The sequence below is a fragment of the Schistocerca serialis genome, chromosome 5 (assembly GCF_023864345.2).
Source record: "Schistocerca serialis cubense isolate TAMUIC-IGC-003099 chromosome 5, iqSchSeri2.2, whole genome shotgun sequence".
NCBI classification, from domain to species: Eukaryota; Metazoa; Arthropoda; class Insecta; order Orthoptera; family Acrididae; genus Schistocerca; species Schistocerca serialis.
Window position 1 is genome coordinate 561147158 of NC_064642.1, and position 15447 is coordinate 561162604.

Consider the following 15447-nt stretch of genomic DNA (forward strand, 5'->3'; position numbering starts at 1 on the left):
TGCCATGTTCTTGATGATGTCGATGGTTTTTGGCAGGAAGTCCATTTGGCGCATTATCTCTATCAGGTATTTGTGATTAATTTGATCAAATGCCTTATGGAAGTCTATGAAAAGCAGTCCACATTTTGTTACTTGCCTGCGCTAGCGCAATGACATCGCGATACAAAGCCGCAGCAGCTACCGGGGGCATTTAGTGATAGGCATATACAGATTGCAGCCAAGTTTCACTGATCAGTGAACGGAGTTTCCCAGCCCGATACCCATCCCTCCGTAGCAGAGTAGCTTGTGAGTCCCATTTTTGCAACGAAATCTCACTCCAAACGCCAATGAAATATGGAACAGATAACAGTAGATACAGTACACATCCATCATTACTGGCCGGACAAAGTGGCCGAGAGGTTCTAGGCCAGGGGCGGGCAAACGTTGCACGCGGCTCATGAGCGCACAGCGCTGCACGTGTGCTGCTCGCGTGCAGGCGTCGACCGGGGCTGTGGCGACAGCCGGCAGGTTGCGGCAGTGTAGTGCCAGGCTAAGCTACGGACGTTGATGCGAAGCGAGCACTATGTAGTGAACGTTGTATTTCAAGAAACGGAGAAGTGGAGATTTGCTATCTTTTAAAAAGTAATGGGAGAATCATTTTTTCTTTGTGCAAAAACGTGAAAATTCGAAATGTTTAATATGTGGCAGCATTCTCGCTGATCAACGGAAGTTTAGTATTGAAAGCCATTATAATAAATTTCACAAGGACGAGTGCAATTTATTGTCGGATTCTGAGCGGATGGGGAATTGACTGAGCTTAAGAAGAGCGAGCTGACGATACCAGATGAATCTGTCGTAGTTGGCCGGCCGCAGTGGCCGAGCGGTTCTAGGCACTACAGTCTGGAACCGCGCGACCGCTATGGTCGCAGCTTCGAATCCTGCCTCGGGCATGGATGTGTGTGATGTCCTTAGGTTAGTTAAGTTTAAGTAGTTCTAAGTTCTAGGGGACTGATGACCACAGCAGTTAAGTCCCATAGTGATCAGAGCCATTTGAATTTGTCGTAGTTGCTGTTGTCACGAGAGATCTGCGACTTTCTCTCGTCATGTCTCTCATCTAACTGATTCAAAATTTTATGGAGCACTGTTTTCAAGTTTTCAGGACGACAACAATAATAGCCTAGCGGTATGTGCAAAGTTATAAGACTGCGCTTAATATAGCGAGAGCTGGAAAACCATTTGCTGAATTAATAAGTCTCGGTTAAGAGCAAACATCAGTGACGAAAATTTACGTAACTGTTTGTGTTTGTCTGTATGCAGAAATTTTGTTCCAGATATTAAACGTATTGTAAACTCCACCTGTGATAATTAAATAAAACGTTTCGTAGGTAGTAGGTACTCTTTCAAACCATGATTTCCTTGAAGCACTCCTACTCACCTTATTCATTCACTCAATAAAGCAAGCTAGGAAACAAAACGCATTGCAGAGGAAGGAGCGGACAGAAGGTATGGTGAGGATGGGAGATAAGCGGGTGGCCAGCTTGCCCCTGTGTGCACGCGGAACACCTGTTAACTGCACGCGTGCAAGTGCACCACACACGTGCAGGATTCCTGCCCGCCCCTGTTCTAGGCGTTACAGTCTGGAACCGCTCGACGACCGCTACGGTCGCAGGTTCGAATCCTGCCTCGGGCATGGATGTGTGTGATGTCCTTAGGTTAGTTAGGTTTAAGTAGTTTTAAGTTCTAGGGGATTGATGACCTCAGAAGTTAAGTCCCATAGTGCTCACGGCCATTTGAACCGTCATTACTAAACTGAACCGTCCAAGAAACTGGTATAGACACTCGCATTCAAATAGAGAGATACGTAAACAGACAGAACTCGGCGTTGCGGTCGGCAACGTCTATATAAGACGACAAGTTATGGCGGAGTTGTTAGATTTGCTATTGCCGCTACAATGGGAGGTTATCAAGATTTAAGTCAGTTTGAACGTTGTGTTATAACGTTGTGTTATGGTCGGCGCATGAGCGATGGGACACAGCATCTCAGAGGTAGCGATGAAGTGGGGATTTTCCCGTACGACCATTTCACGAATGCGCCGCGAATCGGGTAAAACATCAAATCTCTGACATCGCTCCGGCCGGGAAAAGATCCTACCAGAACGGGACGAACGACGACTGAAGAGAATCGTTAAACGTGCAACCCTTCCGCAAATTGCTGCAGATTTCAATGCTGGGCCATCAACACGTGTCAACGTGTGAACCATTCGACGAAACATCATCGATGTCGGCTTTCGGGGCCGAAGGCCCACTCGTGTACCCTTGATGACTGCATGATACAAAGCTTTATACCTCGTCTGGGCCCGTCAACACCGACACTGGTCTGTTGATGACTGGAAACATGTCGCCTGGTCGGACGAGTCTAGTTTCAAATTGTATCGAGCGGATGGACGTGTACGGGCATGGCAACCTCATGAGTCTATGGACCCTGCATGCCAGCAGGGGACTGTTCCAGCTGGTGGAGGCTCTGTAATAGTGCGGGGCGTGTGCAGTTGGAGTCATATGGGACCCCTGATAGTCTAGATACGACTCTGACGGGTGACAAATAAGCACCCTGTCTGATCACCAGCATGCATTCAAGCCCATTGTGAATTCCAACGGACTCGCGCAATTCCAGCAGGACAATGCGACATACACACGTCCGGAATTGATACAGAGTGACTCCGGGAACACTCTTCTGAGTTTGAGCCGGCTTGGGGTGGCCGAGCGGTCCTAGGCGCTACAGTCTGGAGCCGCGCGACCGCTACGGTCGCAGGTTCGAACCCTGCCTCGGGCATGGGTGTGTTTGATATCCTAAGGCTAGTTAGGTTTAAGTAGTTCTAAGTGATAGGGGTTGGTTCAAATGGCTCTGAGCACTATGCGACTTAACTTCTGAGGTCATCAGTCGCCTAGGACTTAGAACTACTTAAACCTAACTAACCTAAGGACATCACACACATCCATGCCCGAGGCAGGATTCGAACCTGCGACCGTAGCGGTCGCTCGGTTCCAGACTGCAGCGCCTAGAACCGCACGGCCACTTCGGCCGGCTAAGTGATAGGGGACTGATGACCTCAGAAGTTAAGTCGCATAGTGCTCAGAGCCATTTGAACCATTTCTTCTGAGTTTAAACTCCCCAGAAATGAAAATTATTCAGTATATCTGGGATGCCTTGCGTACTGTTCAGAAGAGGTCTCCACCCCCTCGTACTCTTACGGATTCATGGCCAGCCCCACAGAATTCATGGTGTCAATTCCCTCCAGCGCTACTTCAGACATTAATCGAGTCCATGCCACGTCGTGTTGCGGCACTTCTGCGTGGTCGCGGGGGCCCTACAGGATATTAGGCAGCTGTACTAGGATCTTTGGCTCTTCAATGTTTATACCAAATCTTCTGCCTGAATCAGTCTATTAGTGAAAACAGTATCAAAATCCATACTGTATTTCCTGTGATCGGTCTTACAGTGGGCTGTAATTTATAATATATATAAATTTAATAAATGGATACATGGAGCGCGATGAGTACTGCTTTTACCGCCACGGACATTACTTTTGGCACCGGCTGTATTCCCTGCGGCAGTGGCTCGAGATTCCGCGCACGTCCCGAAGCCTCGTCTGTGGCTTGTAGGCAGCCTGGCACCTGCCGCTAGCTTCTGCTTCTGCTGCTGCCGCCGCCTTGTCATTAGCTTGTTTTTGTGGCGGCTGCTCGCGCTCCGCGCCCGTACCTGCAGTGACGCAACGGCTGCCGGCCGGGCGCAGAGCGCTGCACGCTAGAAAGCGACGCGGCGAGTGAACTTTCCGCGGCTGACTCATCTGCAGCGTCGCCGACACGGTCAACCCGGCAGCGAAAGCAAGCCGCCCGTCCGCGACCGCGGCGTTTTGCTGCGGGAACCGTTTGTGCTGCGACGTCCCGGTCCCCAGGCGATATCCTTTCCCTCCAGAGAAACTCGTTTCTAAATGACATCCATGACCAGAAGCAAAAGTCCAGATAAATGAGGTCAGTGTCTTAACTGTAGTCATATTCATCACTGTGTACCAATAAACCTGCCTGTATAATACGCCAGCTTGTTCCACAGCGCATTGCCCCACGCGAGGATCGACAAGTGCACTGAATTACGAGGGTCACTCCAAAATAAATGAACACTATTTTTGTAAAAATACAGTTTTCATTCTGCATGTATGAAAGTTTTACAGTGTGCAGATACATCCTTCCCGCTTGTTTACAAACTTAGTTCAACCTGTTCCCGTGAGTGGCGCCGTCACAGCATGTCTTCAAGATGGCTGCTACACTTGACGTTCATCAGAAGCAACGTGCTGTCATAGAATTCCTGTGCTGTGAAAACGAGAAAGTGGGAAACATCCACAAGAGGTTGAAAAAGGTGTATGGAGATGCTGCTGTCGATCGCAGTACAATTAGTCGGTGGGCAAGCAGGTTACGTGATGAAAGCGGGCACGGCAATATAGAGGATTGGCCTCGCAGCGGCAGGCCACGTACTGCACACACTCCAGATAATGTGCAGTGAGTTAACGAATTGGTGACTGCTGACAGACGCATCACAGTGAACGAATTGTCACGCTACGTTGGGATAGGACAAGGAAGTGTTTGTAGAATACTGAAGGTGGTGCCGTTCAAAAAGGTTTGTGCCAGGTGGGTTCCCACGATGTTGACAGTGGCTCACAAAGAAACAAGAAAAACGGTATGCAGCGCACTTTTGGAGCAGTACGAGAATGGTGGAGATGAATTTCTTGGAAGAACTGTAACAGGTGATGAAACATAGCTCCATCATTTATCACCAGAGACGAAGAGGCAATCAATGGAGTGGCATCATGCAAATTCACCCACGAAAAAAAATTCAAAACCACACCTTCTGCTAGAAAAGTTATGTCTACGGTGTTTTTCGATTCTGAAGGACTCTTGCTCGTGGACATCATACCAAGTGGAACCACCATAAATTCTGAAGCATATGTGACGACACTGAAGAAACTTCAAGCTCGACTGAGTCGTGTTCGACCACAAAGCAGGATGTTTTGCTGTTGCACGTCAATGCACGGCCTCATGTCAGTCAAAAAACCATGGAAGCGATCACAAAACTCGGATGGACACTGAAACACCTGCCTTACAGTCCTGACCTGGCTCCATGTGACTATCATCTCTTTGGGAAACAGAAAGACTCTCTTCGTGGAACAAGGTTTGAAGATGATGACTCCTTTGTGCACGCTGCCAAACAGTGGCTCCAACAGGTTGGTTCAGAATTGTACCGTGCGGGTATACAGGCGCTGGTTCCAAGATGGCGTAAGGAAGTTGAGAGGGATGGAAATTATGTGGAGAAATGAAAATATTGTTCCTAAAGGATGTATCTACGTACTGTAAAACTTTCAAACATGTAGATGGATTTAAAAAAAAAACCTAGTGTGCATTTCTTTTGGAATGACCCTCGTTATTACTATTGGTTTAGTAGTTTCACTTTACCCACTATAAAGCGGACGTGGAAAATACCATGACTATATGTATATACAGTAATTTTACGAATGTAGTTTATTTTTAAGGAGCACAATGCGTTTCGAGACTATCCCCATTTTCAGTTCCTTGTTCCTACATCTGTACATACGAGTGTGGTTTGATATGTCTGGTAAATCTCCCTGAAAGAATGGAACATTTTTGTAGCGCCTTCATGATTGGTAAGCTTCATTATTCTTCGGATCGTACGAAGAATTTCAACAATGTACAGTTCATTCTTGACAGCTGTCTGAAACGGACAGTTGTCGACTGCGTCTGAAAATTGAGAAAACCGAACATTTTGGGTTAGGCTTTATCGTGACTGTTATTGACATTAAATCGGACAACAAGTTTACTGTTACCAGTCACTCTTTATTTATTTCCACGACGCGTTTCAAAGATTTAAACCTCCATCATCAGGTGGATTTAGACTTGTTAGTACGACGTGTGTGTATGTGTGTGTGTGTGTGTGTGTGTGTGTTGTGTTACGATTTTTTGGAGGAACTTGTGGCATTGTCTCCAGTGCTCACAGGATCCTTTCACTGTCGTAACACATCACATTTATACTGTCATATTTTGTAAATACACCTTATGCTGGAGGTTTAAACCTTTGAAATGCGTCGTGGAGATAAATGAACAGTGAATGGTAACAGTAAACTTGTTGTTTCATTTAAGGAGAAAACCGAGTTTCGTGCTATTAAACATTTTGATTTGAAGGAATGGACTGCCACACAAATAAAAAAAAATGGATGAACTACACGCGGACTCTGCACCATCACTGAAGACCATTTACTTTTGGATCAATGAATTCAAACGTGGTCGGACGAACGCTGTAGTCGAACAAGCGCACTACGACCGTCCAGTTGAGGTCACCACAAAGGAAACCACTGCCAAAATCCATGACATGGTAATGGAAGACCGCAGAATAAATATTCATGAGACTCCTCAGACTGCAGGTATCTGAACTGAGCGAGTGCACAATATCCTGCACGGAGAATTTGCAATAAAGAAGCTGTGAGCGAGATGGGTGCTGCGATTGCTCACAGTCTACCAAAACGCGCATCCAGCACAGCTTTTCAACACAAATTCTGGCGGTTTTTAACCGCAACACTCAAAACTTTTGCGTCGAATTGTGACTGTTGATGAAACCTGGATAAAAAAAAATGGTTCAAATGGCTCTGAGCACTATGGGACTTAACTTCTGAGGTCATCAGTCCCTTAGAACTACTTAAACCTAACTAACCTAAGGACAACACACACATCCATGCCCGAGGCAGGATTCGAACCTGCGACCACAGCGGTCGCGTGCTTCCAGACTGTAGCGCCTAGAACCTCTCGGCCACCCCGGCCGGCAAACCTGGATCCATCGTTATACAACAGAGTCAAAACACCACTCAAAACAATTAACAAAGGTTGGTCAAAGTACCATTTTGTCAGCTGGTAAGATAAGGGCCACTGTTTTTTGGGATACCCACGGAATAATCCTCCAAGATTACTTTGAAGAAGGCAGAACCTTAACTGGACTCTTATGCTTGCTTGATGGATCGTATGAAGCTTGCGCTGACTGAAAGCAGAACGAGGTTGGCAGCTTGCAAAAAGTGCTCTTTCACCAGCATAATGCAGCATTCCATACAGCAGCGATAACGACGTCGAAAGTGCAAGAACTGGGTTTTGAGTTGCTTCCTTATCCACCCTGTTCACCAGACATACCCCTAAGTGACTTTTTCCTGTTCCCTAACTTCAGACTTTCCTTGGCTGGGACGAAATTTTCTCAAATGAGGAGGCGATATTTGCGGACTGACATAACCTGTTTTTCGAGGGGATGAAGAACCCGGAGGATCGCTGGACGAAGTGTACAGCCCTCAAAGGAGACTAAGTCGAGAAGTAACGTGAGTTCTTTACGAAGCAAACATTTTTACTTGTTTTTCACCAGACTTATCAAACCACCCTCGTACTTTAAACGTAAGTTCCCTGGCGTGTTTCTTGGTCTGTATGCGAATGCTAACCTCAGGAACTTCTGTAGACATTTTGATATGGTTTTCACTAATAGAGAGACAGATTCGCGAGGAAGGTTTTTGTAGATAATTCATAACTATAGTAATGACGAGAGTGTAATATATGTGTAGCTTGTCTGTTCCATATTCCACAATCCAGTGGTGTTTGCAGTGACATCTTGTGGCAAAGATGTGTCACGAGCTGGTCAGCTATAGACGAGGCGGTATCTGGCAGGAAATGCAGTAAACATCCGTCCCCACCTCCAGAGAGCAGAATCTATACAGATCTAGCTACATACCACTACATATTATGAATTAAAGCCTACCACTGCACTTTTCTATCTGTATGTGAAGGCTAATCGCAGGAACTACTGTACAGATTTTCGTATGTTTTCACAACTATATAGAGTGGTTCAACAGGAAGGTTTGCGTATATAATTTAAAAATATTTTGTGGAAACTTGTTGAACTATGATAAATAAAACACCCTCGCTGCCTTTTTCTGTCGCTGCTGCAAGCCCGCCCCTGATGGGACATTGAAACACCTGTCTGTAGTGAAAGCTAATCTCAGGAATTAATGTAGGAATTTTGATACGGTTTTCACTAATAGATACACTAATTCACAAGGAGGGTTTCTGTATAAAATTTATCACCACTGCACCAGACAAGTTGCTTGGTCGTAGATACTAAGTGTTATCCATACGAAGCCATTGCGGGTCGCTAGCATAATTTTTTATATGTTCGTTTAATCGTGTTACACACACGTGGAAAATGAACACCCTGAAGAAATGTAACAACATAAATAAAGTCTAACTCGCGTTTTATACAGGTTGTACTCTGCATAAGATCATGCAACCGCAAGCAAGTGGTCTTGCACAATGTTTTCAGTAGCTTACATAGCCCCTTGTAGTTACAGTGCAATTCTACAATAATGGATAGAAGCTATCATAAATTTATCAGATATCATCTTGGGGAACAGTCCTCAATACGATTTCTACCTGCTGACAAAAATCTATTAATGTACGTTACCTGTAATGCAGATAGGGCATGGTACCGGCTCATCATGTTCCACTCATGAGACAATGCGTGACATGTGCGGTGAACATGTTATTCAGGACAAATGACGAACATTTTGGAGATGCACAAGCCAAAGCGGTCACCTTTACTCGGCACTCGAAAGACGATAAAAACGATGAATTTCAATCGATGGAAATTCGAGCACGACTATTCAGTTTCTCGAGCCCAAAGCATCTCCTATGACAGCTCAACATTTGACATTTTACCCAGACTTGCATTAGGGACTGAATGGCTTTTAGATCAGTAACGAATACTTTCAGAGTCTGCTGAACCTTCTGATAGTAACACTGCTCTACTTGGTGTTGAGCCTTGATAAGACTTCACATTACCATTACTTGCATCATAGTTTTTAGAAATATTTCCATTAATGTACTGCAGAACACGAGCCCAGCCGAGAACATTCTATAATGTACTCACGACATTCACAAGAAAACTACGTTAAGGCTTACGAAAATTAACACTATTTATGATTCCCAACAGAAGAATTGCCTAGCCTGTGATTGGGCCGCACGCGCATTGCGCATGGGCCGCTAGGCGTCTGCAGTGGTGTAACGTTCCAACGCTCATTTCTGAACGTGTGTAAGTTGTGTTGTGCAGTGACGTAGCAGAGAAATTCGTGGAACGTATGGCGTGACCAGCCATCGGAAGCGTGGCCCCAGTCACAACAGGTGGTTGCCGATGTCACTAAAATGTTCCCTAACAACAAGAGCTATTCGAGTTTAGTTAATGACAGAGACAACCGTTACCTCTTGATAAACGATGTAAAGTAGCTGTAGAGTACACAGCTCTCAAGTGGAGGGATACTCCTGAAAAGCTACAGGAATATACGACGACGAAGTCATTTGCCACGGGCACAGGCTCTGAAGAGGCAAGTATGAGGAAGAAAATCGGCCATGCCGTTTCCAAAGGAACGATCCATGCGTTTGCCTTAAACGATTTGGGAAAACCGTCATTTTGCGGTTTGCCAGCGTCTGCTTGAATGCTTTCGGTTTGTTGGGGCAGTGAGTGTTCAAATGGCTCTGAGCACTATGGGACTTAACATCTATGGTCATCAGTCCCCTAGAACTTAGAACTACTTAAACCTAACTAACCTAAGGACAGCACACAACACCCAGCCATCACGAGGCAGAGAAAATCCCTGACCCCGCCGGGAATCGAACCCGGGAACCCGGGCGTGGGAAGCGAGAACGCTACCGTACGACCACGAGATGCGGGCTCAGTGAGTGTACATCCACTGTTTGGACTGTTCCTTAGCTTCAGAGTCCACATACTACACCATGTATCGTCACAAGTCAGGATACTGTTCAGAAATACCTCCCATTCCTCACTGTAGTGCTGATGGAATGTCAAGGCCGAACCCATTTCTTCAGTTTTGTGAACACTGGTTACACAGTTTCGTACCCATCATGCACAAACCTTATGGTCACCTAGCCTCTCTACAGCAATGTTAAAGAGGGCTGTCTCTGAAATTTGAGGCACATTTTTTGAAAGCTAATTTCACTAACGTGTTGCACAAGTTAATCAGTCACATTTGAATGTCTTCCTCATGTGTGCGACATGAGTTGAGTCCCCTGCACCACTCCCCCAGAACACCCACCACTCATATCCCCATCCCCATACACACGACACAATCGACGATGAATCTCGGCGGCACTAACTCCACATGCTAGCTGAAAGTGAATAACACAGTGTACCTCGCAACTGCCGGTAGGCACATTAACACCGTCCATTTCAGCCGCTTGCAGCTTACATGCTAACGAAACACAGTGAGCAGGCTGACGCAACGTGATGTGACCTTCATGGTCCCCTTTTCCAAGCACGCTACCACCAGTAAGCTACAAGCATTTGCGTATTTTTAATAGCTCTTCGGAGGTTAATTTATAAATAGCTTTCTTACATTCCGCTATTCACTGTATGGTGGCTTGCGGAGTCTACTGTATACAGGGTGTCTCAGAAGGAATGGTCAATATTCAGGCATTCAAAGCAAAAAAAAAAAGAAGTTAAAGATGGGCTCTAACATGTATACCTTAAGAGCTATAAGCACTTCTTCATCTTCGATGCGCTGAAACAATTTGTTCTGCTGAAAGCTCTTTGCTTTCCATGTTTTGGGACGAGGTAGTACGAACCAAAACAACAAAAAATAGTCCCGTAAACATGGGATCTAATCTACATACCTTAAGAACTATAAGCACTTGTTCAGTAGAAGAGATGTGTTTCACAGTAGCGCAGATGAAGAAGTGCTCATAGCTCGTTAAGTTATGCATTTTAAGACCCAAATTTACTAGACTTTTTTGTTTCGATTGATCTTTCGCGTCATATTCCTCAATGCTGACCATTCCTACTGGGGCGCCCATTATTTACATTTAAGCTATATCGTAAACAAATAGGCAGAATCAAGCAAAATTTGTAACAGTTAATTGTTATGTGATTTAAAAAATATTTATACTTTTCACAACCAGTCCTGGTAAACAAGAGAATTAATATGGTATTCGTTAACATATAACATTTTGGAAACGTTAGAAGCTAGATAATCCACGATAAGGGTGCATGCAACCACCTGAAGACTGGTCTAACCCACGGAAACCATTCATGACTTACATTATAGTTGACGGTGGCCACTATGAGCTATTTATGTTATCGTTTAGGTTGCTTTCCCCTGAGACAGAGACATTATTCGTAATATAAAATACGCACATACGTTCTGGCAATAAATAAGTACATTTCTTACGAATCTTCCATGTAAAGTAGCATAATGGGCCGATTCTTAAAGAAAACCACGATTACCGGCCAGCTCAACTGTTCGATACCGCTTCGCAATGTATACGCGAAGCAGGAAAACTCTATTAGCACATATTGCAATCGTGCCGAGTGGCTGATTTAGCTTTGTCCACATAGTTACAACGTAATTATTATGATCTATAATTAAAATACGGTGAAATACAATTTTTTTCGAAAGTATGTTGAGAAAGTATAAACAAATAACGAAAGTCATATTTATAAAATGTATACACGAAACCAATTAGTAATTAGTATACAGCTTAATGAAAAGCCCTAGGAAATATTTTAGCAACAAAGTCCATTCTCTAACTAAAAAGTTATTACATTTTGTAACTTAAGTATTGTTGTAAAAAGTTATCTTAAATATTTTGGAATGATAACTGTTTCATTTCGGGAAGTTTGTTTTTCGTAAGTAACTATCATGATTTATAAATACAAACACCGTAACTTTTGCTGTAAAACTATTCAACTTTTAATTGTATATCCGAAATTAACACTCTAAGCAGTGCTTGTACACAGAGTGCCATTATTCTCACATTTAACGTTAACACTCATATATCTATGACACTTTGTCATTTTAATATTCAGCCGTTCTATTGTCCAGACTCTTTGATTTCACTGTCATTACGTTTTAAGGACACGTGCTCATCTTTTATTTACCAACGTAAGACTGTTTTCACTAAATGTGACGTACTCCCACGATTATTTACTGATCTGTTAAAAGATGGTGATTTTACATCAGGCATTTCATGGGGAGCTTGACAACATGTTAAGTGTTCTGCAATATATGTTAAAGACATAAAATGTAAGTACATATTTCGTAATTATGCACCAATTTACATTGATTGTTTAAGACATTTTACATCTTTCGAAATTTTACGTGATCTTGTTGTATGCAATTTTGCTTTTAGGAAATACTTGAACATGGCATAAAAGGCCGAAACCCGGGTTGTACTTAAATAAACAATAAAACAGTCAAATGGCGGCGTGATCTTTTTAAAAAAGAATATATAAGAAACGGCGTCACTAGCCGGAGGTAGGCAGTGTTCTCTCATCATTCAGCTACGAAACCTGTGTCAATCTATGATGCAAATAAATAACAGTTCTAAAGTAACTAGCTGTTTCGGTCACATCATTTCGTAGAACTGATTACTGAAGACACGCAAGTCCTGAAAAACTTTCTTACAGGTAAAGATAACTGCAGCGAAGAGATACGCCCTATCTTTAATATCAAGAATCTCAGTTGAGTGTTATCCAACACAGCCCAACAAGTGGTTATGTTATATCCGCTTCCAGAATATTGATTTTGCGCTGCTGTGCGAATATTCAGTACTATTCTAACAAGGGCGCCGGGAGCAAAGTTTGAGTTTTAACCAGCCTGCCAGGGTAGATGGTAGTTCAACCTGAACTACAGTCGACTTGATGTAACGGGAAGAGCACTCTGTGTCACATCGAGTTCCGTCACTCACCTCAGTGTTAAGCGAGAATCGTGTGGTGTGTGTCTCGTCGCCTCAGTCTACTGAGCCGGCAGCTGGTAGCAGAGAGAAGTTCGCGTCCGAGACTCGGCGGTCCACCGCGAAGCGTGCGGAATCTGGCGGCGTTTAGCGGTCCGCTCGTCCGCTTTCTCCGCCGTCAACTTGGCGGATATCTGTGCCGTCCCGTCACACAGCCTGCACAGCTCTCCTCTCCCACCTCAGCGTCGCTTCCCAGGCGCCGGCATTCGCCGAGACAATGGGAGGTCCCCGCCGCGTCATCCGCCTACAACCCCCTCCCCTCCCTCCCTCTCATCGCGTGCTACTGCTGCGCTCGTCTCTTACTCTCACCTTCGGTCCAGACGCTTTGTCAGGCTGGAGGAACGTTTCCTATATTTATTTCTACTTTGTGCTGGCATATGCCTTCGCCAGCACACCGGTCGACAGTAGGAAACACTGTACAGCAATCGCTAAACTAGGGGCGCCTATGATAAGGGAAGACCAAGACACGTTCGCAGGCTACGCGCCGATAACGCCCCCTGGCAGCGTGCATATAGGCCGCCGCCGCCTACCGAGCTTTCAATCGCTCAATCACAGTACCTTCGTACGTCGCATCCGGACTGAGTTCGCATTGCTACGCAATACGTCGCACTGTTCTCTAATCTTCAACAGTGATAGTCATCGCCTCACATCTTAGTTAGATATGAGGGAGCGTTAGTCATTGTACATTACTGGCCATTAAAATTGCTACACCACGAACATGACGTGCTACAGACGCGAACTGTAACCCACAGGAAGAATATGCTGTGATATGCAAATGATTAGCTTTTCAGAGCATTCACACAAGGTTGGCGCCGGTGGGGACACCTACAACGTGCTGACATGAGGAAAGTTTCCAACCGATTTCTCATACACAAACAGCAGTTGACCGGCGTTGCCTGGTGAAAGGTTGTTGTGATGCCTCGCGTAAGGAGGAGAAATGGGTACCATCACGTTTCCGACTTTCATAAAGGTCGGATTGTAGCCTATCGCGATTGCGGTTTATCGTATCGCGACATTGCTGCTGGCGTTGGTCGATATCCAATGACTGTTAGCAGAATATGGAATCCGTGGGTTCAGGAGGGTAATACGGAACGCCGTGCTGGATCCCAACGGCCTCGTATCACTAGCAGTCGCGAAGACAGGCATCTTATCCGCATGGCTGTAACGGATCGTGCAGCCACGTCTCGATCCCTGAGTCAACAGATGGGGACGTTTGCAAGACAACAACCATCTGCACGAACAGTTCGACGACGTTTACAACAGCATGGACTATCAGCTCGGAGACCATGGCTGCGCGTCTCCAGCCATCCTGATATAGTTTTTCCGTGAGTTCCCTAAATCGTTTCAGGCAAATGCCGGGATGGTTCCTTTGAAAGGGCACGGCCGATTTCCTTCCCAATCCTTCCCTAACCCGAGCTTGCGCTCCGTCTCTATTGACCTCGTTGTCGACGGGACGTTAAACACTAACCACCACCACCACCACCACGACTGCGGTTACCCTTAACGCTGCATCACAGACAGGAGCGCCTGCGATGGTGTACTCAACGACGAACCTGGGTGCACGAATGGCAAAACGTCATTTTTTCGGATGAATCCAGGTTCTGTTTACAGCATCATGATGGTCGCATCCGTGTTTGGCGACATCGCGGTGAACGCACATTGGAAGCGTGTATTCGTCATCGCCATACTGGCGTATCACCCGGCGTGATGGTATGGGGTGCCATTGGTTACACGTCTCGGTCACCTCTTGTTCGCACTGACAGCACTGTGGACAGTGGACGTTACATTTCAGATGTGTTACGACCCGTGGCTCTACCCTTCATCCGATCCCTGCGAAACCCTACAATGCAGCAGGATAATGCACGACTGCATGTTGCAGGTCCTGTACGGGCGTTTCTGGATACAGAAAATGTTCGGCTGCTGCCCTGGCCAGCACATTCTTCATATCTCTCCCCAATTGAAAACGTCTGGTCAATGGTGGTCGAGCAAATGGCTCGTCACAATACGCCAGTCACTACTCTTGATGAACTGTGGTATCGTGTTGAAGCTGTATGGGCAGCTGTACCTGTACACGCCATCCAAGCTCTGTTTGACTCGGTGCCCAGGCGTATCAAGGCCGTTATTACGGCCAGAGGTGGTTGATCTGGGTACTGATTTCTCAAGATCTATGCACCCAAATTGCGTGAAAATGTAATCACATGTCAGTTCTAGTACAATATATCTGTCCAATGATTACCCGTTTATCATCTGCATTTCTTCTTGATGTAGCAATTTTAATGGGCAGTAGTGTATATGGTTGCGATGCGGACACGGGCAAGAATTAGTACATGTTATTTGATTGCTATTAACCACAGAACTTCAGATTGGACATCACTGAAGTACTCGATTGGTTCCTGTTATAAAGTGTATTTTAACCATTTGGGCATTTTGTGTTGTAGTGAGAGGAAACCAGCCACCCACCTGTCATAGCTCCCTCTCCTCACCCAATCAGAAACCACAAAACATTACAAGACGGCACAGCCTATACTTCATTACTAATAGTCTATTATATCTACGTCTACACATGTATTCCGCAAA

General features: G+C 45.3%; 1 protein-coding gene across 7 annotated transcripts in view; it reads right to left on the reverse strand.

Moving 5' to 3' along the window:
* The window catches only part of LOC126480967 (myosin heavy chain 95F), a 390816-nt gene that overhangs the window by 213419 nt on the left and 161950 nt on the right, over nucleotides 1–15447 (reverse strand). The window contains exon 1 of one of the 7 annotated variants that reach the window (XM_050104399.1): nucleotides 12826–12847. The exons of the other annotated variants lie outside the window; for them this stretch is intronic. The gene's annotated coding sequence lies outside the window, so the exon portion shown is untranslated. Of the gene's footprint in view, nucleotides 1–12825; nucleotides 12848–15447 lie in introns of those variants that run through there. 7 annotated transcript variants of the gene reach the window in all.